The sequence below is a fragment of the Capra hircus genome, chromosome 2, assembly GCF_001704415.2.
Source record: "Capra hircus breed San Clemente chromosome 2, ASM170441v1, whole genome shotgun sequence".
Taxonomy (NCBI): domain Eukaryota; kingdom Metazoa; phylum Chordata; class Mammalia; order Artiodactyla; family Bovidae; genus Capra; species Capra hircus.
This window is the reverse complement of record NC_030809.1, coordinates 124,549,337-124,576,881: the sequence shown is the minus strand read 5'-3', so window position 1 is coordinate 124,576,881 and position 27,545 is coordinate 124,549,337. Positions and strand designations below refer to the sequence as shown.

At 36.1% G+C, this 27,545-nt stretch overlaps 1 protein-coding gene across 1 annotated transcript in view; it reads right to left on the bottom strand.

Annotated features, from left to right (window-relative positions):
* Nucleotides 1-27,545, bottom strand: part of ZNF804A (zinc finger protein 804A) — a 353,354-nt gene that overhangs the window by 277,345 nt on the left and 48,464 nt on the right. The gene's annotated exons all lie outside the window — the stretch shown is intronic.

The window sequence follows — 27,545 nt, the reverse complement described above, 5'->3', positions numbered from 1 at the left end:
TCAACACCACAGTTCAAAAGCATCAATTCTTCGGCGCTCAGCCTTCTTCACAGTCCAACTCTCACATCCATACGTGACTACTGGAAAAACCATAGCCTTAACTAGACGGATCTTAATCGGCTAAGTAATGTCTCTGCTTTTGAATATACAATCTAGGTTGGTCATAACTTTTCTTCCAAGGAGTAAGCGTCTTTTAATTTCATGGCTGCAATCACCATCTGCAGTGAGTTTGGAGCCCAAAAAAATAAAGTCTGACACTGTTTCCACTATTTCCCCATCTATTTCCCATGAAGTGATGGGACAGGATGCCATGATCTTCGTTTTCTGTATGTTGAGCTTTAAGCCAACTTTTTCTCTCTCCACTATCACTTTCATCAAGAGGCTTTTTAGTTCCTCCTCACATTCTGCCATAAGGGTGGTGTCATCTGCATATCTGAGGTTATTCATATTTCTCCTGGCAATCTTGATTCCAGCTTGTGTTTCTTCCAGTCCAGCGTTTCTCATGATGTACTCAGCATATAAGTTAAATAAGCAGGGTGACAATATACAGCCTTGACATACTCCTTTTCCTATTTGGAAGCAGTCTATTGTTCCATGTCCAGTTCTAACTGTTGCTTCCTGACCTGCATACAGATTTCTCAAGAGGCAGGTTAGGTGGTCTGGTATTCCCATCTCTTTAAGAATTTTCCACCGTTTATTGTGATCCACACTGTGAAAGGCTTTGGCATAGTCAAGAAAGCAGAAGTAGATATTCTTCTGGAACTCTCTTGCTTTTTTGATGATCCACCGGATGTTGGCAATTTGATCTCAGGTTCCTCTGCCTTTTCTAAAACCAGCTTGAAAATCCGGAAGTTCACGGCTCACGTATTGCTGAAGCCTGGCTTTGAGAATTTTGAGCATTATTTTACTAGCATGTGAGATGAGTGCAATTGTGTGGTAGTTTGAGCATTCTTTGGCATTGCCTTTCTTTGGAATTGAAATGAAAACTGACCTTTTCCAGTCCTGTGGCCACTGCTGAGTTTTCCAAAATTGCTGGCATGTTGAGTGCAGCACTTTCACAGCATCATCTTTCAGGATTTGAAATAGCTCTACTGGAATTCCATCAGCTCCGCTAGCTTTGTTTGTAGTGATACTTTCTAAGGCCTACTTGACTTCACATTCCAGGATGTCTGGCTCTAGGTGTTTGATCACACCACCCTGATTATCCGGGTCATGAAGATCTTTTTTGTACAGTTCTTCTGTGTTTTCTTGCCACCTCTTCTTAATATCTTCTGCTTCGGTTAGGTCCATACCATTTCTGTCCTTTATCGAGCCCATCTTTGCATGAAATGTTCCCTTGGTATCTCTAATTTTCTTGAAGTGATCTCTAGTCTTTCCCATTCTGTTCTTTTCCTCTATTGCTTTGCACTGATTGCTGAAGAAGGCTTTCTAATCTCTTCTTGCTATTTTTGGAACTCTGCATTCAGATGCTTTTATCTGTCCTTTTCTCCTCTGATTTTCACTTCTCTTCTTTTCACAGCTATTTGTAAGGCCTCCCCAGACAGCCATTTTGCTTTTTTGCATTTCTTTTCCATGGGGATGGTCTTGATCCCTGTGTCCTGTACAATGTCACGAACCTCATTCCATAGTTCATCAGGCACTCTATCTATCAGATCTAGGCCCTTAAATCTATTTCTCACTTCCACTGTATAATCATAAGGGATTTGATTGAGGTCATACCTGCATGGTCTAGAGGTTTTACCAGCTTTCTTCAATTTGAGTGTGAATATGGTAATGAGTTCATGATCTGAGCCACACTCTGTTGACTGTATAGAGCTTCTCCATCTTGGGCTGCAAAGAATATAATCAATCTGATTTCAGTGTTGACCATCTGGTGATGTCCATGTGTAGAGTCTTCTCTTGTGTTGTTGGAAGAGGGTGTTTGCTATGACCAGTGCATTTTCTTGGCAAAACTCTATTAGTCTTTGCCCTGCTTCATTCTGCATTCCAAGGCCAAATTTGCCTGTTATTCCAGGTCTATGTATGCAAGCAAAGTGATGCTCAAAATTCTCCAAACTAGTCTTCAACAGTATGTGAACTGAGAAATTACAGATGTTCAAGCAATATTTAGAAAAGGAATAGGAACCAGAGATCAAATTTCCAACATCTGTTGGATCATAGAAAAAGCAAGAGAATTCCATAAAACCATATCCTTCTGGTTCACTGACTATGCTAAAGCCCATGTGGATCACATAGTCAAAGGTATGGTTTTGCCAGCAGTAATGTATGGATTTGAAAGTTGAGTGACAAAGAAAGCAGAGCACCAAAGAATTCATGCTTTTGAACTATGGTGTTGGAGAAGACTTGAGAGTCCCTTGGACTGCAAGGATATCAAACCATCAATCCTCAAGAAAATTAGTGCTGAATATTCATTGGAAGGTCTGATGCCAAAGCTGAAGCTCCAACATTTTGGCCACTTGATGTGAAGAACTGACTCATTAGAAAATACCTTGATGCTGGGAAAGATTGAAGGCAGGAGGAGAAGGGGACAACAGAGCATGAGATGGCTGGATGGCATTACTGACTCGAAGGACATGAGTTTGAGCAAACTCCAGGAATTGGTGATGGACAAGAAAGCCTGGCGTGTTGCAGTCATTGGGTCACGGAGTCAGACATGACTGAGAGACTGAATCGAACAGAATGTTGATCACAACAAACTGCAAAAAATTCCTAAAGAGAAGGGAATAGCAGACCACCATAACCACCTCTTGAGAACCTTTATGCAGGTCAAGAAGCAACAGTTAGAACCAGACATGGAACAACAGACTGGTTCCAAACTGGGAAAAGAGTATGAAAAGGCTGTATATTGTCACCCTGCTTATTACACTTTTATGCAGTGTACACCATGCAACATGAAGCAAGACTGAAGCTCAAGCTTCAATAGATGAAGCTCAAGCTGGAAGCAAGATTGCTGGGAGAAATATCAATAACCATATATATGCAGACAACATGAAACTAATGGCAGAAAGCGAAAAGGAACTAAAGAGTTTCTTGTTGAAGATGAAGGAGGAGAGTGAAAAAGCTGGCAAAAAATGCAACATTCAATAAGCGAAGATCATGACATCTGGTCCCATGAATTCTTGCCAAATAGATAGTGAAACAATGAGAACAGTGAGTGACTTTATTTTCTTGGGCTCCAAAATCACTGTGGATGGTGACTACAGCCAGGAAATTAAAACACTTTCTCCTTGGAAGAAAAATTTTGACAAACCTAAACAGTGCATTAAAAAGCAAAAACTTTGCCAACAAAGGCCCATATAGTCAAAGCTATGGTTTTTTCAGTAGTCATGTATGGATGTGAAAGTTGGACCATAAAGAAGGCAGAGAGCTGAATAATTGATGCTTTCAAAATGTGGTGCCCGAGAAGACTCCTGAGAATCCCTTGGAATGCAAGGAGATCAAACCAGTCAATCCTAAAGGAACTCAATCCTAAATACTCATTGGAAGGACTGATGCTGAAGCTGAAACTCCAGTACTTTGGCCACCTGATGCAAAGAGCTGACTTACTGGAAAATACCCTGATGCTGGGTTAGCCTGAAGGCTGCAGGAGAAGCGGGTAACAGAGGATGAGATGGTTGGATGGCAACACAGATTCAATGGACCTGAGTTTGAGTAAGCTCCAGGAATTGGTGATGGACAGGGAAGCCTGGCATGCTGCAGTCCACGGGGTCACAAAGAGTCGAACATGACTGAGCGACTGAACAACAACATCGTGAGTGTGATAATTTACAGTTATTTAGGAGAATGTATTTGTTCCTTGACATAGCTGCTGAAAAATTTAAAGGTGAAACATGATGTCTCAAATATTTCTTAAATGAGTCTGCCTGCACGTACATATGAAATGTATACAAATACAAAAAGAAATAAATCAAATGTGCTAAAATGTTATGGATTAGAAAACCTCTGTTTAAAGTGTTCAATGGAATACTCAAGTAGTCAAATATTTTCAAAATCCGTAATAGAAAATTAATAAATGAGTATTATATATATTTTCTACAAATAGCAGTCTAAATATTTCTCTTGAAGTTTTCAAATACTACACTATAAAAATATATTGAAATGAAAAAGTAATGCTTTATTCAAAAAGACTTAGTGGATCAAGTTAAGAGTTGTCCCATGGCCAAATGGCATGACATATCTAATATCACTTTCTACTTTTATCAAGTCCTTACTCAATTTTTTCTGAGATTGTATGTGTTGTGGTCCTGAATTAGGATGCAAGTTTAAAATGCTTTTACACAGCCACATTTATGATTTACTACTCCATATTTTCACATAACTATTCAAATTATTTTAATATGAGCTTCAGATAAGATGATCAAACTCTGTGGAGATAATAATGACAGAATCTTCAATGAATATTTTATTTAATTAAAGGTATAGTAACTGACACATTAAATACCCTAATTATAATGAATTATCATCCATATATAATGCAAATATTTAACAATACTATTTAGTGGATGATATGTTTCTTAAATAACCATAATATGAGAAATCTATAAGCTTCACTTCAATAATTTTATGTAAGCAAATAACAAAATTGTTTAATAATTACATAATATATTCTCAGTTGAATAATTCAGTTATTTTAATGTGTAAATATTTGTGGAAAAATAAATATTTTCAGAAATATTCATATTTTCATGCCATTTTTCTTCCCTCTTTCATTCTTTATGTTTCAGCTGTAAATTGGTCTTATTCCTAATTTTACTTTTTTGTGCCTTTTAACCTGAAGTTTCAGTACAACTTATCTGATGAAGTTTCTTACCCCAAATTTGCACCAAGAAGTTTAGCTTCGGAAAAGCATATACACAAATGCATTTAAACAATATATTTTCTCATTTGTTGAGTTTGAGCTGAGAAAGAAGATTTACAGCCCTTAACATCTTGGAACTAGTGTGGCATTCACAGCTAAGCCTTCTTGTTCTCCTGCTGAAGATAAACCAGTTTTCAAATCATCAATACCAAATAAGGCCATTCTATCACCATTATGAGTCAAAACAAACATAAGTGCTATCTATAATCATATCTGAACACAGACAGAATCATGAATATTGTCCAAACAGAAAAATGATCAGCATCTTCCAGTAATATGAATCACGGCTACTTCTTTACTAATTACAGATTTATCCTTGCTCTGATTTTCCCTTCCTCTTGATAAGATTTAAAATAGCCAATCATAAAAACACTCTAGCTTCTTAATTCAAATAAAGACCACTTCCTTAAGTCTTTCCCTAAATCATGGAACACAAGTCCAAACATTATAAAAAGTCATTCTAATATTCTGTTACCAATATGCTTCATAATTCCCCATGGTCAGGTGCTCCAATGAGCTGCATGAGCAATAAAGACTGCTTGTGCTAGCTCAGATTTGTTCCTGATAACATTTGGCAGAAGGGCAAGGACAGATGAATGGGAAGTTCAGAGAGTATATTATGAAGAAAATTATTTCCATGAAGTTTTGCTTTATAACAGCCAGAGTCTCCCTAGAATTTTATATTCTAACAACAAATGAAAATAAGGGCTCCACAGAAAAGCATAATATATTAAAGGATAATGAATGAAAACAATTGGAAGCTACAACAAACGTAAATAATTGAAGGTGTAGCTTATGTTAGGTTTGATTCAATAGTGACAGTACCACTAAAACTGTGTCTATTAAGTAGCAAAATTCCATTTCTATCTTAATGAGATACTTTTGATTGGTTGGATAAGAATCATATTAAGAAATTTTCATAGAATTTCTTTATTCTCCTTTTTCTTTTGTTTACCCATCTGTGGATTTTTGTGTGAAAATTAATTTAAGGAAAAGTATCAGTTAAAGACAACATGAAAATGCCATTTAAACTCTATATGAAAATGGGAATGAAAGAAAAAAATCTAACAATGGCATTATTAAAGCTGAACAGCAAGCTTAAAGTAATGTCACATTTAACAATGGAAATTGTTTGAAGTTTCAACTTACTGTAATTTTATAGTTATAAATTATAATTTATACACTTATGCTTTATGACATTTTAACTTATTATTGCTAAAAATGTTGAACTTCTCTTTTTAGGTTAATGCACAGTAACTATTGAGGTAAATTTTGTTAAAAATAATTAAAAATCAGAAAAAGAACAATGCTTTTGTCTTCAATTGCATTTCCAAGATGTTAAACCATCAGAAAAAAATCAATGTCATGTGGTTAAATTGGCTTTTAATTCAGTAAAATGAACAGTCCTGCATTAGGCAACAGTTGTGCTTTGTTCAAGGGCAAGTATATAAGTTTTATGTGTATGTGAAAATAAAGGCATCATATAAAGGAAATCTATATCACCTGTAGTACTTGAATATGATTTCATTTCATGTGCTGTTTAAGTGTTGTGAAATTTAATATTTATTTTTATATATTTTTAACAACTAGGGAAAGATCTTATTAACATGGAAAGTATTGTTTCTTTCAGCATCATCACCCAGAATCACTTTCTCAGCAGAAAATATTTATCAATTTATAAGTTTAATTTTAAGTTGTGAAATCTAACGCTCATTTGGAAGAATATTCTATTAACTAAGATGGAAATATTACATTGAAAATGACAACTGCTTCTTTTAACATTATCACCTACCATTAGCTTTTATCACCAGAAAATATATATCTTCTTAGTAAGCTCAATTTTGCACTACATCTAGAAAATATGTTCTCTTGGCTTACAAATATTGAAGTAACTTTTACTGAGAGTCCATTTTTTATTCTGGAAGTTACTCAAGATAGGAGTGATTAGGGTATATTTGCACATGTTCCACATTATAGTGCTTTTCAGTGTTAAATGGAGACATTTTACTACTTCCTAAAATTCTCGATATCCCGTTTAAAAAAAAAAAAAAATTTCCCTGAAACTGCCCTTATCTGAATCTGAGAATATAAATTGTTTATTTAAAAAAACCACACACACACACTCTCTAATAATTGATCATTTAAAATATTTTTCTCCATGTTCTTCAATAATTTGGATGTATTGGTAAATAAAATAAAATAAAGATTTGGGCAAATTTTAAGAAGAAGTTATAATATATAAGTCTTTTTTTAACAAAAAATACTAGCTAAGTCTTTTATTATGGAAGGATGGGCAAATATGAGACTCTAATGTATATGTATATACTCTAAAATACATGTATAAAAAGAAGAAAGCGAGTTTAGCTTAGAGAAAATAAATGTTCAACATAGAATAGGTTCTTTTTATAAAATTTTTTGAATCCCTTAATAAAAAGAAAACAGACATGGCCTCATTGAAATAGAAGACAAAAGACATAGATGAAAGAAAAAAAAAGACAAAATAAATGGGACTCAGATAATATTATCTGAAATATAATTTAGGACTCCCTGGTGGCACAGTGGTTCAGAATCCACCTGCCAATGCAGGGGACATGGGTTTGATCCCTGGTCCAGGAAGATCCCACGTGCCACAGAACTATAACCTGTGTGCCACAACTACTAAGCCCACACTCTGGAGTCCACAAGCTGCAACTACTGCACCCCTATGTGCAACTATTGAAGCCCATGTGGCCTAAAGCCTGTGCTCCACAACACAAGAGCCACTACAGTGAGAAAACCACACACTGCAAAAAAGAGCAGCCCCTGCTGACTGCAAGTAGAGAAAGCCCACACACAGCAAAAGACCAACCACAGCCAAAACACACACACACACACACACACACACACACACATATATGCACATACAGAATACACACACACACACACACACATAGAGTTTGGGAAAAATGGAGCTAGATACACAAGAACTGTGGAAATGCTGACATATACATATATACACACACACATGAACAAACCACACCAGTTAGAGGAGAAATAAAGTCAAAAATCATAATTGAACATAATTTTCTTATTTAATTCATTTATTTGGCCATGCTATGCAGCTTGTGGGACTTTAGTTCACCAACAAGAAATAACTCTTGGACCACTAACAGCAGAGCTCAGAGTCTCAACTGGACTCCATGAAGTATTTTCTGATCATATTTTTCTGATCAAAAGTATTCCATGAATATAATTTCCTGACCATAAATGAAACTTGAATGGCAAATGATAAAGGTGTACTGTGTTCCCAGCAAAATAGTTTAAAAAAAAGAGAGAGAGAAACTTCCAGTAAGCATTAGGAAAGTTAAATAACTCGAACATCAAACACAGTAGGTAATTTAGGAACAGTTTGATCCTCCAAACCCAGATTATATTGATTCATGGATAGAAGAGAAAAAAACCTTGAAGATGGAATGAAAACACAATAAATTCACCACTTTACACAGGGAGACAACAGAAGATACCATTGTTAGTAACAAATTATTGGGACATATAAAATAGATCATAACCTTTGTAAACCTGCAAAGCAATTAATATCAGGAACATTTTAAAGATTTTTATTTTCAAAAATATTGAATAAATTAAGACAGTCAAATAAGAAAACTTATACAGCAAATGAAAGACTAAAAAATGAAACATATAACAAATAACCACGATTTGAAACATATAACAAATAAACCACGATTAATAGGATAATAACATGATCAGCAAAATAAGATCAAAAATAAGTTTTGCAAGTTTATAAAAATAAGCGAAACTCAGAAATGAAAATAAGAGATGTTTACATTTGAGTTTCTAAAAGAAAGTTAAATTAAGCCTTTCTCTGTTGCATCATTTGCAAATATTTTCTCCCATTCTGTAAGTTGTCTTTTGATTTTTTTATGGTTTCCCTTGTGCAAAATGGGCTTCCCTCATAGCTCAGTTGGTAAAGAATCCACCTGCAATGCAGGACACTCCGGTTCAACTCCTGGGTCGGGAGGATCCACTGGAGAAGGGATAGGCTACCCACTGCAGTATTGTTGGGCTTCCCTGGTGGCTCAGATAGTAAAGAATCGGCTTGCAATGCGGGACACCTGGGCTCAATCCCTGGGTTGGGAAGATTCCTTGGAGAAGAGCATGGCAACCTACTCCAATATTCTTGCCTGGAGAATCCCCATGGACAGAGGACTGTAGCCTGGTGGGCTACAGTCCATGGGGTCACAAACAGTCGGACGTGACTGAGTGACTAAGCACAAGCACAGCAAGAAATTAATATTTTAAGATGATTATAGTCTTCTATGAAAAATTAAAAGTCACTTTAATTATCTATAAGCTAGCCTTTGGGGTCATCACATCCTTAGCAATAAACCAGCAACAACCAAATGTCTTCAATATAAGTTTTCAATGTAAAATAAAGTACTATGCCAAGAAGTATCACTGGTGTTAAGAAAAGTGTATATTTAAAGCCAACACATTCCACATGGATAGTATTGCTTTAATACATGAAACTTTGATAGAGGAAACAGAAAGACAAGACTCAGGTTAATATAATCTGAAGGGGACGACAGAGGATGAGATGGCTGGATGGCATCACTGACTCGATGGACGTGAGTCTGAGTGAACTTCAGGAGTTGGTGATGGACAGGGAGGCCTGGCGTGCTGCGACTCATGGGGTTGCAAAGAGTCGAACAAGACTGAGCGACTGAACTGAACTGAATATGACTGTGGCCTAAGATGTCTTTTCTTTAAACTCTCCAGTTACACACAAATACAATTAGCATTTTATTTGAAAGCAAAAGCATATATATATATATGTATATATATATAAATGAAAGATATGGATTGTTTTACCAGAAATGAAAATGCAGAAGTCATGCAGAAATTAGTAAACATGAAAGTACTACAGTAATCACAGTGATGCCTTTCATCATTAATTTTAAAACAAATATGCAAGAGGTATCTTAATGTGTTTTTATTATTTACAGAATTTTAGATAATCTGGTGTACAAAATTCTTTGCTGAATCAGGGGTGTCTCTGTATTAGCTTCTCACAATAAACTACAAACAGGTAATAGTTTTGAAACCAAATATATGAAGAAAAAAGTGTAAACGTCTCATTATTCTTTTAAATAAAAGCCAAACACAAGGTACTTGTGATAGACTTTTAAGAAAAGTGATCTTGCCATCTGCTACCCCAGTGTGGTGCAATATTAAACACATCAGAGACTTCAACAGAATAAGAAGAAAAACACCTGCCCAACTAATTTCCCTAACGCAGTCCTTTCAATAGTTTAGAAATGAAAAGCAAGTTGAGAAGTTTTGTAAATTTTTGAGAAATCAGCATCATGTATATCTTTTAAGAGTACTGAAATACTTTCATATAATGAGAAAGAGTATTTACATGACAGATTAAAAAGGAACATTTCCTATATCAAATAGTTAAATAGTAGTATAGGATTTAATGATTATTACATGACATAAAATGTACTTACAGAGTTTTTTTTCCCTGAAAACATAAAATTTGATGTTTGTCAGACATATTGTAGATGCTATTATTTATAAAGCAAGATGTATTTATATGCTATTTAATTTTATTTCACTTTGCAATCAGTTCATCTACACTTAATAATAAGAGACTTGTTAACAAAATACTTGCTAAAACACAAAAAGGTAAATTTATATACACACAAATTTGTGTATGCATTAGTTCAGATTAAAAATGACATTTAAATGATCTAGTCAATTATTCCCTTCAAAATGCAGGTGATCACGTGATGTGTTTACTATAAACTTTTTAGTTGTTTTGCAGTTTTCATATCTATCCTTGGTTCTTGCCTTTCTGCCAATGATTATTATGATACCTCTTACCCCGACAGCTAAATTTCTGTTATTAGGTTGGTGCAATCGTAATTGCAGTTTTGATCCATGAATTTTAAATCATTGTAACTAGGCTCAAACACATCTTTATTAATCAAAATAGGAACCATTACAATCAACACATTTTTGTCAATGAGAAATAAGTTGGCTTATAAAAATTCAGTGTTTCAAGATTTGATGAATTCTTTAAAAGCATATGCTAGTACAGCCACTATAGAGAACAGTGTGGAGATTCCTTAAAAAACTGGAAATAGAACTGCCTTATGACCCAGCAATCCCACTGCTGGGCATACACACCGAGGAAACCAGAATTGAAAGAGACACATGTACCCCAATGTTCATCGCAGCACTGTTTATAATAGCCAGGACATGGAAGCAACCTAGATGTCCATCAGCAGATGAATGGATAAGAAAGCTGAGGTACATATACACAATGGAGTATTACTCAGCCACTAAAAAAAATACATTTGAATCAGTTCTAATAAGGTGGATGAAACTGGAGCTGATTATACAGAGTGAAGTAAGCCAGAAAGAAAAACACCAATACAGTATACTAATGCATATATATGGAATTTAGAGAGATGGTATGGATAACCCTGTAAGTGAGACAGCAAAGGAGACACAGATGTATAGAACAATCTTTTAAACTCTGTGGGAGAGGGAGAGGGTGGGATGATTTGGGAGAATGGCACTGAAACATGTATATCATATAAGAAATGAATCGCCAGTCTAGGTTCGATGCAGGATACAGGATGCTTGGGGCTAGTGCACTGGAATGACCCAGAGAGATGGTATGGGGAGGGAGGAGGGAGGGGGGTTCAGGATTGGGAATACGTGTACACCTGTGGTGGATTCATGTTGATGTATGGCAAAACCAATACAGTAATGTAAAGTAAAATAAAAAATTAAAAATAAATAAAAAATAACAATAAACAAAAGCATATATTCCTCGTGTTTGTTTGGAAACCATTTTCCTTAAAAAAATTGTTGAGATTCTTAAAGAAGTGGTAGTTGGGTGGTGAGAATGAGAGGTCAAGTGAACATGGCAGAGCAGATGAGGCAAAATTTTGTAGTCCAATTTATTCAACTTTGGACTTTTGGGATTCCTTGATAGCTCAGTTGGTAAAGAATACACCTGCAATGCAAGAGACCCAGGTTTGATTCTTGGGTTGGGAAAATCCACAGAGAAGGGAGAGGCTACCCATTCCAGTATTCTTGGGCTTCCCATATGGCTCAGCTGGTAAAGAAACCGCCTTTGTTTATCCAGGAGACCTGGGTTCAATCTCTGGGTTGAGAAGATTACCTGGAGAAGGGAAAGGATATCAGTCCAGTTTTCTGGCCTGGAGAATTCCACGGACTGTACAGTCCATGGAGTCACGAACAGTTGAACATGACGGAGTGACTTTCACTTCATTTTGAAGCATTGGTTGTGCAAACTGTGGCCAGCATTGTTGTGGAGAATTGAGTCCTTTCTGTTGATCAATGCCCACTGCAGGCACTGCAGTTTTTGATGCATCTTATCAATCTGCTGAGCACACTTCTCAGATGTAATGGTTTCATTGAGATTCAGACCACCAAATAGCATCAGACCATTAAACAGTGACCGTGACCAGCTTTTGGTGCAATTTTGGGTTTGAGAAGTGCTATGGAGCTTCTTACTGGCTTCCCTGGTGGCTCAGATGATAAAGAATCCACTTGTAATGCAGGAGACCCAGGTTAGATTTTTGGGTCAGGAAGATCCCCTAGAGAAGGTAATGGCCATCACTTCAATATTCTTGCCTAGAGAATCCCACAGACAGACCATGGTGTCACAAATAGTCAGACAAGACTGAGTGACTAACACTTTCAGTTCCAGGGAGCTTCTGCATTCAGCCACGGAGCTTGTTGTCACCAGTTGTATAAAGTCCACTTTTCATCATACGTTGCAATCCTATTGAGAAATGATTTATTGTTGCTGCACAGAATAAGAGAAGATGGCACTTCAAAATGATGATTTTTTTTATTTGCAATCAGCTCACTTATCGAGCTTTTTCACATTTCCTATTTGCCTCAAATGCCAAACAACCATAAGATGGTCAACACTGATTTCTTGGGCAACTTCCTGTGTACTTTTAAGAGGATCAGCTTCAGTGATCCTCTCAACTGTCGTTGTCAACTTCCAATGGCCAGCCACTATGCTCCTCATTGTCAAGGCTCTCATCTCCTTTGCAAAACTTCTTGAACCACCACCTCACTGTATGTTCATTAGCAATTCCTGGGTCAAACGTGTGGTTGATGTTGCAAGCTGTCTGCATTGCTTTACAACCCATTTTGAACTCAAATAAGAAAATTGCTCAAACTTGGTTTTTGTCTAAAATCATTTCCATAATCAAAAATAAAATATATGGCAAGCAGTAAGTCATTAGCAAATAAATAAATAAATAAATCGAGAAACGTGCATTAAACTGATATATAACATAATCACATTTAAGAAAGTATTCCAATATCAAATGGCAAAGCTCAGCAATGCAAAACTGTAAATACTTTTGAACCAACCTAATACTTCACTCGGAGAAGGCAATGGCAACCCACTCCAGTACTCTTGCCTGGAAAATCCCATGGATGGAGGAGCTTGGTGGGCTGCAGTCCATGGGGCCGCGACTGAGCAACTTCACTTTCACTTTTCACTTTCATGCACTGGAGAAGGAAATAGCAACCCACTCCAGTGTTCTTGCCTGGAGAATCCCAGAGACGCGGGAGCCTGGTGGGCTGCCATCTATGGGGTCACACAGAGTCGGACATGACTGAAGTGACTTAGCAGCAATAATACTTCACTATTTCTTTTTTGTAAAGTAGGACAAGGGGTTCCTAATGCCATATTCTATACTTTATTCTCTCCACTAAAAGCAAGCAAGTGGATTAACATGATTAAAGTGCCTTTAGGGTGCTTTGAGAATTTTATGATAAAATTTTAGAATCCTGCTAATAATGGAAGCTATTTTGTATGGGCTATTCTTGAATCCAGGGAACCCATATTGTTTTAACAGAGAACAAACCTGAATCCCTATTGGATCTATTCTTTTAGCTGGCTCTGCTTCTTTGTTTTCCTCAATAAGTAAAAAAGAATCTTGCTTATCACCTGAAATATACATATCAGTCCTTTCTCAAGGACTGTCTTCCAGGCTTAAAGATTTAAAGCTATAACACTTTTTAAATCACATAGAGATAAAAAGTTGCAGAGCAGAAAATATGAATTTCCTTGTTGGAGGTTTATAGGCATGTTCTCACGAGACCTATGTGGACAGGTCAAACAACAAAGAATTATCACACCCACTCTGGGCAGGGTCTGGCCAACACCAAGAAGTTTGCAACAACCAGATACAATCCTTTCCCTTTCAGTATAAAAGAAGTCGGAATTCCAACTCAGGTAAAATGATCCTTAGGGAAAGTAGTCCACCATCGTCTCAGTCTGCTGGCTTTACGAATAAAGTTGCTATGATATTCCTTGCCCCAAAGCCTCATCTCTTTCATCCGTTTAACGGCCTGTCACGCTAAGAGTAGTATAAGCATTAACTTGGTAACATTGTTAGTAATACTGTACTCAGTTTCCCAATGCTAATTTTTGCCTGTGTTGTTCTATATTTTATTTCAACATATATATACATATACTTGCTTTCTATAAGATTAGTCCCTTTCTCAATAAGCAATATTAAAATTAGAAGAATAGGAAATAAAATTATTTCTATTCATGCTATGCTCTTCACTATGGGAAGAAAATTTATAAATACAGTTTTATTTGAAGTTTTAAACATGCTTATTACATGAATAGTTTATCACAAATATATTGTAAGATTAAGATAAAATCATAAAAATGGTACTTAAAATGTGTACATCACCTAGTTATTCAAAGCAAATTTTTAGAGTATATTTTATGTTCTACATAAATTCACTGTAAGAAAAAGACTGCTAGTAAGTATTTAATTTTTATCTACAAAAGAAAAAGTTCTAAATATTTAGATGACCAAATCATGACTAATAAGTAACAAACCATAAGTAAGTCCTAGGTTTATTCTTTCTACTTCAATATTCCCTATATACCAACATACTGCACTTCATTATGAAAAGAAAAGAAATTTTAAAAAAAGTAGTGAGGATGTATTCAATGCTTAAAGAAAAATAAACGAGAGAGCCTTAAGTGACATTTTCAATCAGGATATCATCCTATATGCTATGCCAAAAAATGGGTACCTATGTTTTTCTCATGTGAAGTTCTATAATTTTTCACCTGGTATTACCATTCTAGATACACATGACACTCATTATTGAAGTAGTAAACCAATAAAATAGAACTATACTCATTTTTATACTTATGTTAATATTAGATAATGTAATCAAAAATTGTGGGATGGATGAAGCACAAGCTGGAATCAAGATTGCTGGAAGAAATATCAATAACCTCAGATATGCAGATGACACCACCTTTATGGCAGAAAGTGAAGAAGAACTAAAGAGCCTCTTGATGAAAGTGAAAGAAGAAAGTGAAAAGTTGGCTCAAAACTCATCATTCAGAAAACTAACATCATGGCATCCGGTCCCATTATTCATGGCAAACAGATGGGGAGACAGTGAAACAGTGGCTGACTTTAAGGCTCCAAAATCACTGCAGGTGGTGATTGCAGCCATGAAATCAAAAGATGCTTACTCCTTGGCAGGAAAGTTATGACCAACCTAGACAGCATATTAAAAAGCAGAGACATTATTTTTCCAACAAAGGTCTATCTATTCAAGGCTATGTTTTTTCCAGCAGTCATGTATGGATGTGAGAGTTGGACTATAAAGAAAGCTGAGTGCCAAAGAATTGATGCTCTTGAACTGTGGTGTTGGAGAAGACTCTTCAGAGTCCCTTGGACTGCAAGGAGATCCAACCAGTCCATCCTAAAGGAGATCAGTCCTGAATATTCATTGAAAGGACTGATATTGAAGCTGAAACTCCAACACTTTGGCCACCTAATGTGAAGAACTGACTCATTTAAAAAGATCCTGATGCTGGGAAAGACTGAAGTTGGGAGGAGAAGGGGACAGCAGAGGATGAGATGGTTAGACGGTATCACCAACTCAGCAGTCATTAGTCTGGGTGGACTCAGGGAGTTGGTAATGGACAGGTAGGCCTGGCATGCTGCAGTCCATGGAGTCACAGAGTCAGACACAACTGAGAGACTGAACTGAACTGAGATAACATAAATGTTCTTAAATACATCATACCATCATCAACTATTATATCAAGTAAATGTGAAGGCTATCATTCTAAAAGATCTTGAGTTTAATATTCAAAGAATCCAGCTTTAAAAGTTACAGGAATAAAAACTGAGAGTGTGCTCTCAAATATGAGCTCTTCAAACTTCTTCCATCTTTGGTACACAAGAGCTGCTGTAATTGTTATGCCTAAGTTGTGTATATAGGGCTTGGGTACTAGAAAGAATGAGCTGGGGATGTTGCCAGAGTCACTAAAGAAACTTGGCTCTCTGAGCAACTGGTTGCCATATGCCTACATGAGATAAAGTAGAATGAGGAAAAAAAAAATGACAACAGAAAAGAGGGGCAAAGAAGTAAATATATAATCTGACTTCTACAGTTCTTTTACCTGTTATATTCTAAGTGATGTGTTTTGAAAACTACTAGCTTAAATAAACATTGGCCTACAGAACCAAGCAATCCTTATCTTTAAAAGGGATATTTAAAAGCAAATATGAAATGTCATCCTGTTATAGAGAACAGTAGTAAACCTTTAGCTAGTATGTTTTAGATTAAATGAGTAAGAAAATATTATTTGAAGGGGAAGTAAAAAATAATGGAAGAGAGATGCTTTTTGTGTAGGGCAAGAATGTTAGATGGGCACCTGAGGACAGATTAAGTAAAAACTAAAATAAAAATAAAGGAAACACTGTTTTTCCTAAGTAATGAAGTTAGAGAACCAATTAAAACAGCTTTACACTATTAAAAAATCAGAAAGAAAAGTAAAAGTATGAGATTACATAATCAAACTCAGTTACAAGAAAAACTAACTATGTCTTCAAACAGTACAATGTATATATTGCATGAGGCCTTTCTGCACTGGAAGAGAAACCCTAGCCATGTGAATCAGGAGCATATCAAGAGTGTGTGTGTGTGTGTGTGTGTGTGTGTGTGTGTGTGTGTGTGTGTGTGTGGTATTTGTATATGTATGTATGTACTGAAATGACAGATATTGAAAGCTAAATGACAGGCATTAAGAGGAGACGTCTCAGATTATAAGGTCAATCAGAATGAACTGTTTTACCCCAACAAGTTTGTTGGGGTGAAAGACCTAACTTACATTCATACAGAATATTTGATTTCTAATGCTAGGCAATCAATAAAGGCATAAGACAAAATGTAAAGAACTTTCCAATAATGAAGGAAAATATGCTCATTGCATATGTTGCAATTAAAAGTCTAGAAATGTAATATGAAATACTAGAAAGATAATGTATATGCTGGAATCTTACATGGCAGAATTACAAATCCCTAATATTTAAGAAATAATTGGTTATGCTCTTTCAGAAATAATTTGTTATTAAATACAAGGATATATATTTTCTTTTTTTTCTGAACTATTTTTTTAATTTTCTACAGAATTTCACATTTTTCCTTACTTCAATAAAGTATTATTGAGAAGTAAACTGATTTATTTTTTCCTTTTTTCTTTTTTAATTTAAATTTATTTAAATTGGAAGCTAATTAGTTTACAATGTTGTATTGATTTAGCCATACATCAACACATACATCAACATGAATCCACGACAGGTGTACACGTGTTCCCCATCCTGAACCCCCCTCCCACCTCCCTCCTCATAATATCCCTGAGTCATCCCAGTGTACCAGCCACAAGCATCCTGTATACTGCATCGAACCTAGACTGGCAATTCATTTCATATATGATATTATACGTTTCAATGTTGTTCTACCAAATCATCCCACCCTCTCCCTCTCCCACAGAGTCCAAAAGACTGTTCTATACATCTGTGTCTCTTTTGCTGTCTCCCATACAGGGTTATCGTTACCATCTTTCTAAATTCCATATATATGCATTAATATACTGTATTGGTATTTTTCTTTCTGGCTTACTTCACTCTGTATAATAGGCTCCAGTTTCATCCACCCTATTAGAGCTCATTCAAATGTATTCTTTTTTGGGGTACACGTGTCTCTTTCAATTCTGGTTTCCTCGGTGTGTATGACCAGCAGTGGGATTGCTGGGTCATAAGGCAGTTCTATTTCCAGTTTTTTAAGGAATCTCCACACTGTTCTCCATAGTGGCTGTACTAGTTTGCATTCCCACCAACAGTGTAGGAGGGTTCCCTTTTCTCCACACCCTGTCCAGCATTTATTGCTTGTAGACTTTTGGATTGCAGCCATTCTGACTGGAGTGAAATGGTACCTCATTGTGGTTTTGATTTGCATTTCTCTGATAATGAGTGATGTTGAGCATCTTTTCATGTGTTTGTTAGCCATCTGTATGTCTTCTTTGGAGAAATGTCTATTTAGTTCTTTGGCCCATTTTTTGATTGGGTCACTTATTTTTCTGGAATTGAGCTGCAGGAGTTGCTTGTATATTTTTGAGATTACTTGTTTGTCAGTTGATTCATTTGCTATTATTTTCTCCCATTCTGCAGGCTGTCTTTTCACCTTGCTTATAGTTTCCTTTGTTGTGCAGAAGCTTTTAATTTTAATTAGATCCCATTTGTTTATTTTTGCTTTTATTTCCAGTATTCTGAGAGGTGGGTCATAGAGGATCCTGCTGTGATTTATGTTGGAGAGTGTTTTGCCTATGTTCTCCTCTAGGAGTTTTATAGTTTCTGGTCTCATGTTTAGATCTTTAATTCATTTCATACCTCAAGACACAAGAAAAAAGTCAAATAAACAGCCTAACTCTACACCTAAAGCAACTAGAAAAGGAATAAATGGAGAACCCCAGGGTTAGTAGAAGGAAGGAAATCTTAAAAATTAGGGCAGAAATAAATGCACAAGAAACAAAAGAGACCATACCAAAGATCAACAAAGCCAAAAGCTGGTTCTCTGAAAGGATAAATAAAATTGACAGACCATTAGCCAGGCACATCAAGAAACAAACGGAGAAAAATCAAATCAATAAAATTAGAAATGAAAATGGAGAGATCACAATAGACAACACAGAAATACAAAGGATCGTAAGAGACTACTATCAGCAATTTTATGCCAATAAAATGGACAACGTGGAAGAAATGGATAAATTCTTAGAAAAGTACAATTTTCCAAAACTGAACCAGGAAGAAATAGAAAATCTTAACAGACCCATCACAAGCACGGAAATTAAAACTGTAATCAGAAATCTTCCAGCAAACAGAAGTCCAGGTCCAGATGGCTTCACAGCTGAATTCTACCAAAAATTTAGACAGGAGCTAACACCTATCCTACTCAAACTCTTCCAGAAAATTGCAGAGGAAGGTAAACTTCCAACTCATTCTATGAGGCCACCATCACCCTAATACCAAAACCTGACAAAGATGCCACACAAAAAGAAAACTACAGGCCAATATCACTGATGAACATAGATGCAAAAATTCTTAACAAGATTCTAGCAATCAGAATCCAACAACACATTAAAAAGATCACACACCACGACCAAGTGGGCTTTATCCCAGGGATGCAAGGATTCTTCGATATCTGCAAATCAGTCAATGTAATTCACCACATTAACAAATTGAAAAATAAAAGCCATATGACTATCTTCATGGATGCAGAGAAAGTGTTTGACAAAATTCAACATCCATTTATGATAAAAACTTTCCAGAAAGCAGGAATAGAAGGAACATACCTCAACATAATAAAAGCTATATATGACAAACCCACAGCAAACATTATCCTCAATGATGAAAAACTGAAAGCATTTCCCTTAAAGTCAGGAACAAGACAAAGGTACCCACTTTCACCATTACTATTCAACATAGTTCTGGAAGTTTTGGCCACAGCAATCAGAGCAGCAAAAGAAATAAAAGGAATGCAAATTGGAAAAGAAGAAGTAAAACTTTCACTGTTTGCAGATGACATGATCCTCTGCATAGAAAACCCTAAAGACTCCACCAGAAAATTACTCGAGCTAATCAATGAATATAGTAAAGTTGCAGGATATAAAATCAACACACAGAAATCCCTTGCATTCCTATACACTAATAATGAGAAAATAGAAAAAGGAATTAAGGAAACAATTCCATTCACCATTGCAATGAAAAGAATAAAATACTTAGGAATATATCTACCTAAAGAAAGTAAGACCTATACATAGAAAACTATAAAACACTGGTGAAAGAAATCAAGGAGGACACTAATAGATGGAGAAATATACCATGTTCATGGAATGGAGGAATCAATATAGTGAAAATGAGTATACTACCCAAAGCAATCTATAGATTCAATGCAATTCCTATCAAGCTACCAGCGGTATTTTTCACTGAGCTAGAACAAACAATTTCACAATTTGTAAGGAAATACAAAAAACCTCGAATAGCCAAAACAATCTTGAGAAAGAAGAATGGAACTGGAGGAATCAACTTGCCTGACTTCAGGCTCTACTACAAAGCCACACTTGTCAAGACAGTATGGTACTGGCACAGAGACAGAAATATAGATCAATGGAACAAAATAGAAAGCCCAGAGATAAATCCACACACCTATGGACACATTATCTTTGACAAAGGAGGCAAGAATATACAATAGATTAAAGACAATCTCTTTAACAAGTGGTACTGGGAAAACTGGACAACCACTTGTAAAAGAATGAAACTAGAACATTTTCTAACACCATACACAAATATATTTCCTATACCATAATAAGAGGCTTCCCAAATGGTGCAGTGTAAAGAATCCACCTGCCAAAGCAGGAGAAACAAGAGACCCAGGTTCAATCCCTGGGTTAGGAAGATCCTTTGGAGTAGGAAAAGGATCCTTGGGTCAGGAAAATTCCCTGGAGTAGAAAAAGGCAATACACTCCAGCATTCTTGCCTAGAAAATTACATGGACAGAGGAGCCTGGCAGGCTACAATCCATGGGGTAGCCAAGAGTCAGATGCAACTGAGCATGCACACATACCTAATAAAAAAATGCACTTTCTTTTTAAAAATCAACATTTTGAAGTAAAACTTAACATATGATAAAGTGCACTCAATTTAAGCATACTTGTTTATGAGTTTGACAAATGTATATATCAACTTGATGGTGACTACATCAAAATACGAAACACTTTCATAACTCTAAAAAGGTCCTTTGTTTCTGTCCATAGTCAGTTCCATCCCTAGCCTCAGGCAAAAACCAATCTGCTTTCTGTCACTACAGATTATACTTCGTCTAGATGCTTTTCTCAGCATAGTATTTTGAGATGTATGCCTCCTGTTCCTTGTATATATTGTTTATAATTTATGCTACCAAGTCATACAACATTGAATCAAAGTCAGTGGACATTCTTGTCTTATTCTCAAACTTAGAAGGAAACAGACTTTCATCTGTATTGATGGCTTAATTGTGACTTGTTTATAGACGTCCTTTTCAGCACAGGGAACTTCATTTTAATTTGTCTAGAGTCATTATCACACATAAATATTAACTTTGTCCAAACTTTTTTCTACATCTAAAATAATTATCATAATTTTCTCCCTTTTTCTAATTATTATATTTAATAATTACAAGTATGCAAGAAGTTGCCCAAATATTATTAAATTCTACCAAATTAAATAATTTTAAATCAACCCCACATTCCCAAGATAAACTCCATTTAGTCACTGGTTATGATGTACTATCCTTTTTATTTACTGGTTTATTAAAGAACAAATGTTCCTTAAAAATATTTATAACCATCTTTAACAGAAAGATTGGTCTGCAGTTATCTTGTATTGTTTTTGCTTACTTTTGGTACCAAGAAATGGTGCAACATTCAGAAAACTAAGATCATGGCATCTGGTCCCATCAATTCATGGCAAATAGATGGGGAGACAGTGGAAACAGACAAACTTTATTTTGGGGGGCTCCAAAATCACTGCAGAAGGTGACTGCAGGCATGAAATTAAAACATGCTTCTTCCTTGGAAGAAAAGTTATGACCAACCTAGATAGCATATTAAAAAGCAGAGGCATTACATTGCCAACAAAGGTCTGTCTAGTCAAAGCTATGGTTTTTCCAGCAGTCATGTATGGATGTGAGAGTTGGACTATAAAGAAAGTTGACTGCCAAATAATTGATGATCTTGAACTGTGGTGTTAGAGAGGACTCTTAAGGGTCCCTTGGACTGTAAGAAGATACAACCAGTCCATCCTAAGGGAATCAGTCCTGAATATTCATTGGAAGGTCTGATGCTGAAGCTGAAACTCCAATACTTTGGCCACCTGATGCGAAGAACTGACTCATTTGAAAAGACCCTGATGCTGGGGAAGATTGAAGCCAGGAGAAGGGGACGACAGAGGATGAGATGGCTGGATGGCATCACCGACTCAATGAACATAAGTTTGAGCAAACTCTGGGAGTTGGTGAAGGACAGGGAAGCCTGGCATGCTGCAGTCCATGGGGTTGCGAAGAATTGGACACAACTGAGTGAATGAAAGGAGCTGAACTGAACTGAACTGGTAGCAAGAAAACACAGGCTACCTAAACTAAAATAAGTTGAGAAGCATTTACTTCTCTCAGTTCAGTTCAGTTCAGTTATTCCAATGAATATTCAGGACTGATTTCCTTTAGGATTGACTCTTTTTATTTCCTTGCTGTCCAAGGGACAAGAGTCTTCTCCAACACCACAGTTCAAAACCATAAATTCTTCGGCACTCAGATTTCCTATGGTCGAACTCTCACACCCATACATGACTACTGGAAAAACCATAGTCTTGACTAGATGGACCTCTGTTGGCAAAGTAACAAAGGTCTGCTTTTTAATATGCTGTCTAGGTTAGTCAAAACTTTTCTTCCAAGGAGCAAGCATTTTTTTAATTTCATGGTTGCAGTCACCATCTGCAGTGATTTTGGAGCCCAAGAAAATATAGTCTTTCCTGTTTCCTTTGCTCCTCCATCTATTTGCCATGAAGTGATGAGACAGGATGCACTGATCTTAGTTTTTTGAATGCTGAGTTTTAAACTAGCTTTTTCACTCTCCCTTCCCTTTTATCACGAGGCTCTTCAGTTCCTCTTCACTTTCTGCCATAAGGGCGATGCCATCTGCATATCTGAGGTTATTGATATTTCTCCCGGCATTCTTGATTCCAGCTTGTGCTTCATCCAGCCTGGCATTTCACATCATGTACTCTGCATATCAAGTCTTCCCTGATAGCTTGGTTGGTAAAGAATTTGCCTGCAATACAGGAGACCCTGGTTCGATTCTTGAGTAGTGAAGATCTTCTGGAGAAGGGAAAGACCACCTACTCCAGTATTCTGGCCTGGAGAATTCCATGGACTCTATAGTCCATGGGATTGCAAAGAGTTGGACGACTGAGAGACTTTCACTTCACTTCACTTCACTCTGCATATAAGTTAAATAAACAGGGTGGTAATATACAGCCTTGACATACTCCTTTCCCAATTCTGAACCAGTCTGTTGTTCCATGTCCTGTTCTACCTGTTGCTTCTTGACCTGCATACAGATTTCTCAGGAGGCAAGTAAGGTAGTCTGATATTCCTGTCTCTTTAAGAATTCTCCACAAATTGTCGTGATGCACATAGTCAAAAGCTTTAGTGTAGTAACTGAAACAGATGTTTTTCTGGAACTCTCTTCCTTTTTCTATGATCCAACGGATGTTGGCAATTTGATCTCTGGCTTCTCTGCCTTTTCTAAATCCTGCTTGATCATCTGGATGTTCTCAGTTCATGTACAAATATTAATTATAAATGTATACAAAAATAACTATAGTTCTGTAAAGATAAAATATGAAGCTAAAGAAAGGTAAGAAGTGGGTCACAAGAAACCAGTAGTTTCTAAATCACTGGAGACCATATTACAGAACCTGGGCTTAGTTCTAAGTGATTGTGAAAAATGGAAGGCATACCTGAGTTTCAGATTAAAGAACCTTTCAGCTGGGAAAGGCTAGAAGGAGGGGTTCTATTTAGACCAACCTCTCTCTAAAAAATTACAAGCACTACAATATTCCCTTACAGAAATCAATACTGTGAACATATCATGTTTTACTGTTTGGAGAAGTGAGTAAAGTCATTCATTCATGTCTGACTCTTTCCAACCCCATGGACTGTAGCCTACTAAGTTCCTCTGTCCACGGGATTTTCTAGGCAAGAATACTGGAGTGGGTTGCCATTTCCTTTTCCAGGAGATCTTCCTGACCTAGGGATTGAACCCGGGTCTCCCACATTGTAGGCAGATGCTTTACCATCTGAGCCACCAGGGAAGTCCACAGAAGATGAGTTGCAATTCTCTGAAATTTATTTCACTTAAAGTATTTCATCTTCTAATGATGTTAACTGTAATAAAGTGCACATTAAAAGTGCAGTCTTCCAAGTTAGGTAATGCAGGAGATATTATTATTTAATAGCCCCAAATTTTTTAAGGCTTTTTATATAACATTGTATTTGAAACACTACCATGAAAGATTTCCTTTGGTACACTGGTACTTGTAAAACGTAAATATTAAATTGTGATGAAGAAATAAATATCTGATCAAAAAATGGAATATACTAGGGAGAAACACAGGTTTAAAATATAACAATGAAATAATGATTCTACTATCAGATCTCCTAATCTACCATGAAGATTTCCTTTCTTAAAAATGCTATATAGATATTCAAACAGAATAAACTATAACTTAGATGTAGAATTTGATGTCTATGATTAAATTTTCTTGTTCTGAATTGACTGCACGGGAATTACAGAAGGACACATGAAAAAGATTAAAGGAAGATTAATTGTGAGCTTGTAGCCTTTGGGAATATGAATGGTGGATGGTAAGTAGTAATGATGAGATGAAGAAAGAAATATCCATTATTTCTACAGATTTATAGCATTAATTCTTCTTTCTTCTCACAAAATATATGGAAAGATTATCCTGTTATCTTTATCAAAATATCCAGAATAAAAGTTTGCAGGAGTTTTCTTGTTGGGAATTATAATGCCATTTCATCTTCATGCCCTGAATTTGTTTGCTTATATGCTAGTTTTTTAAACAAAACACCATCTAAAATGGAATATTTAAGGTCACAGATTTAGTAGCATACACTTATTGAAATAGCTGGTAGATAAAAATACGTGAAGGGAATACTAACAAAAAAATTTCCAATTATGTGCCTAGTTCCCAATACGAAAACTCCTGCACTTATATTCTGGGCATTTAGATAAAGATAATAGGATATATACAACAATTTTAATTCAGTTCAAATATTCTTCAATTAAGAATAAGATACTGAATTATTAAATTAATTACTATCCATTGAGCTCAATTTATTAAGCTGAATTACTAACTGATTCAGATTTAGTAAAGTATAAAAGGTTAGACTATAGAGATCATACTTCATTTGCTTTCTTTAATAATACTTTTGCCATATACAATGTATTATTTACTATCTCCCATACTTGACTATGCAAGGTGATTATAATACTTCAAACAAGGATAATTATTTTGTGTAAGGCTTACTAACTTCTAAATAAAAACAAGTAGACAGGTTTATAATGTTACTGCCAAGCTACTCCTTATTTTTGAAGTGGAGCATCTGGTTTGACTTAATTGCTAAACTTACACAGGAAATCCTTTCCGGTGTTAGATAAACAATATGTGATTGTTTTAGATGAGAAAGTGGTTGAATTGTCAAAGAAAAGAAACTGTCTTGTTGAATGTGTATATATTAGCCTCCCAGTAGATACCCAAAATTAAAGAAGAAAATTAATTGCAAAAGCTCTATACATCTCTGCTAAGTGCTTCCTAAAGGATAAAAATCTATTTGACAAACAGAACACTAGATTTAATTATTTCAGAAGAAGAAAAAGATGCAGCAAAATTTAACCACTCTTCTATGAAAAGGAAGATCCACTTTCTGTAGGTCTCATGTTTATACAGGCTTCTCTGATAGATAGCTCAGTTGGTAAAGAATCTTCCTGCAATGCGGGAGACCTGGGTTCGATCCCTGAGTTGGGAAGATCCCTGGAGAAGGGAAAGGCTACTCACTTCAGTATACTGGCCTGGAAAATTCCATGGACTGTATAGTTTATGGGGTCCCAAAGAGTCAGACTGTATAGTCCATGGGGTCCCAAAGAATCAACTCAGGCGGTCCCAAAGAGTCACGACTGAATGACTTTCACTTTGATGTTTATATGGCATTTTATTTTAAAATAAAAAGAATATAAAATTACTATAACATTCAAATAAAAGAGATATTAATCTTCAGAAAAAATATAAAAATAAATGGAATTTAAGGCTGACAACTACCACAAATATTTTCTTTCAATTTTTATTAGTTTCCTGTTGCTGCTACAATAAATTACCATAAACTTGTGATCATATTGGGCTCACCCAGATATTCCAGGACAATATCCCCAGCTAAAGACCATTCATTTAATCACAAATGTAAAGTCACTTTTCTCATACAAGGTGATATATTCACAGGTTTCAGGGATTAATATGTGGACATCTTTGGGGGCTATGATTACTCCTAGAACACAAATCAAGTGTTCTCTTTCTTGTCCACCAGATTAAGGCTGTTCTACTGGAACTGAATTTGGGTGTGATTGATAATTGCTTAAAATATACAAAATTTATCAGAAGTGAAGGAGTTATTTGGGTTTCCCTGGTGACTCAGATGGTGAAGAATTCACCTGCAATGTGGGAGACCTGGGTTGGGAAGATCCCCTGGAGAAGGGAATAGATATCCTCTCTAGTATTCTGGCCTGGAGAATATCATGGCCTGTACAGTCCATGGGGTAGCAAAGAGTCCAACAGGACTGAACAACTTTCAGTTCATTTCACTTCACTTTTGGGCTTCTCTGGTGGCTCAGATTGTAAAGAATCTACCCACAATGCAGAAGACATGGGTTCGATCCCTGAGTCAGGAAGATCCCCTGGCAGAAGGGAATGGCAACTCACTCCAGTATTCTTGCCTGGAGAATACCATGGACAGAGGAGCCTGGCAGGCTACTGTCCATGGGATCATACAGTCGGACACAACTGTGAGACTATCACTTTGACATTCAAGGAGTTATTTAAATGAGTTAAAGAGTAATTAAAATGAATACAACAGAGCAAGTAAATTTTTAAATGACTGCTACATTGTGTTGAGCTACATAATTCTGAAAGCAATTTATTCTTACCAACAGAGTTATTGAAGAATTTGAAATTTGGAGAATGTCAGTTTTATAATTTCATTACTTTACCCTATTATTGATGACTGATTGATGTTGCTTTTTCTGGAACCATTAGACTTTACACAGCACAAAAAATGTCTGATATACCAAGGTACCTATGCTTGGGGAAGTTGAAAAGAAAAATAGTCTTAACCAATTTCAGTTAAAGTGAAGTCACTCAGTAGTGTCCAACTCTTTGTGACCACATGGACTGTAGACTGTAGCCTGCCAGGCTCCTCCATCAGTCAGATTTTCCAGGCAAGAATACTGGAGTGAGCTGCTATTTCCTTCTCCAGGGGACCTTCCCGACCCAGGGATTGAACCTGGGTCTCCTGCAGTACAGGCAGACTTTTTACTGTCTGAGCCACCAGGAATACCCCAGTTTCAGTTAAAATGGCTGACGACTGCAAATTTTACAAACATATGGTTGTAGGAACACATTACAAG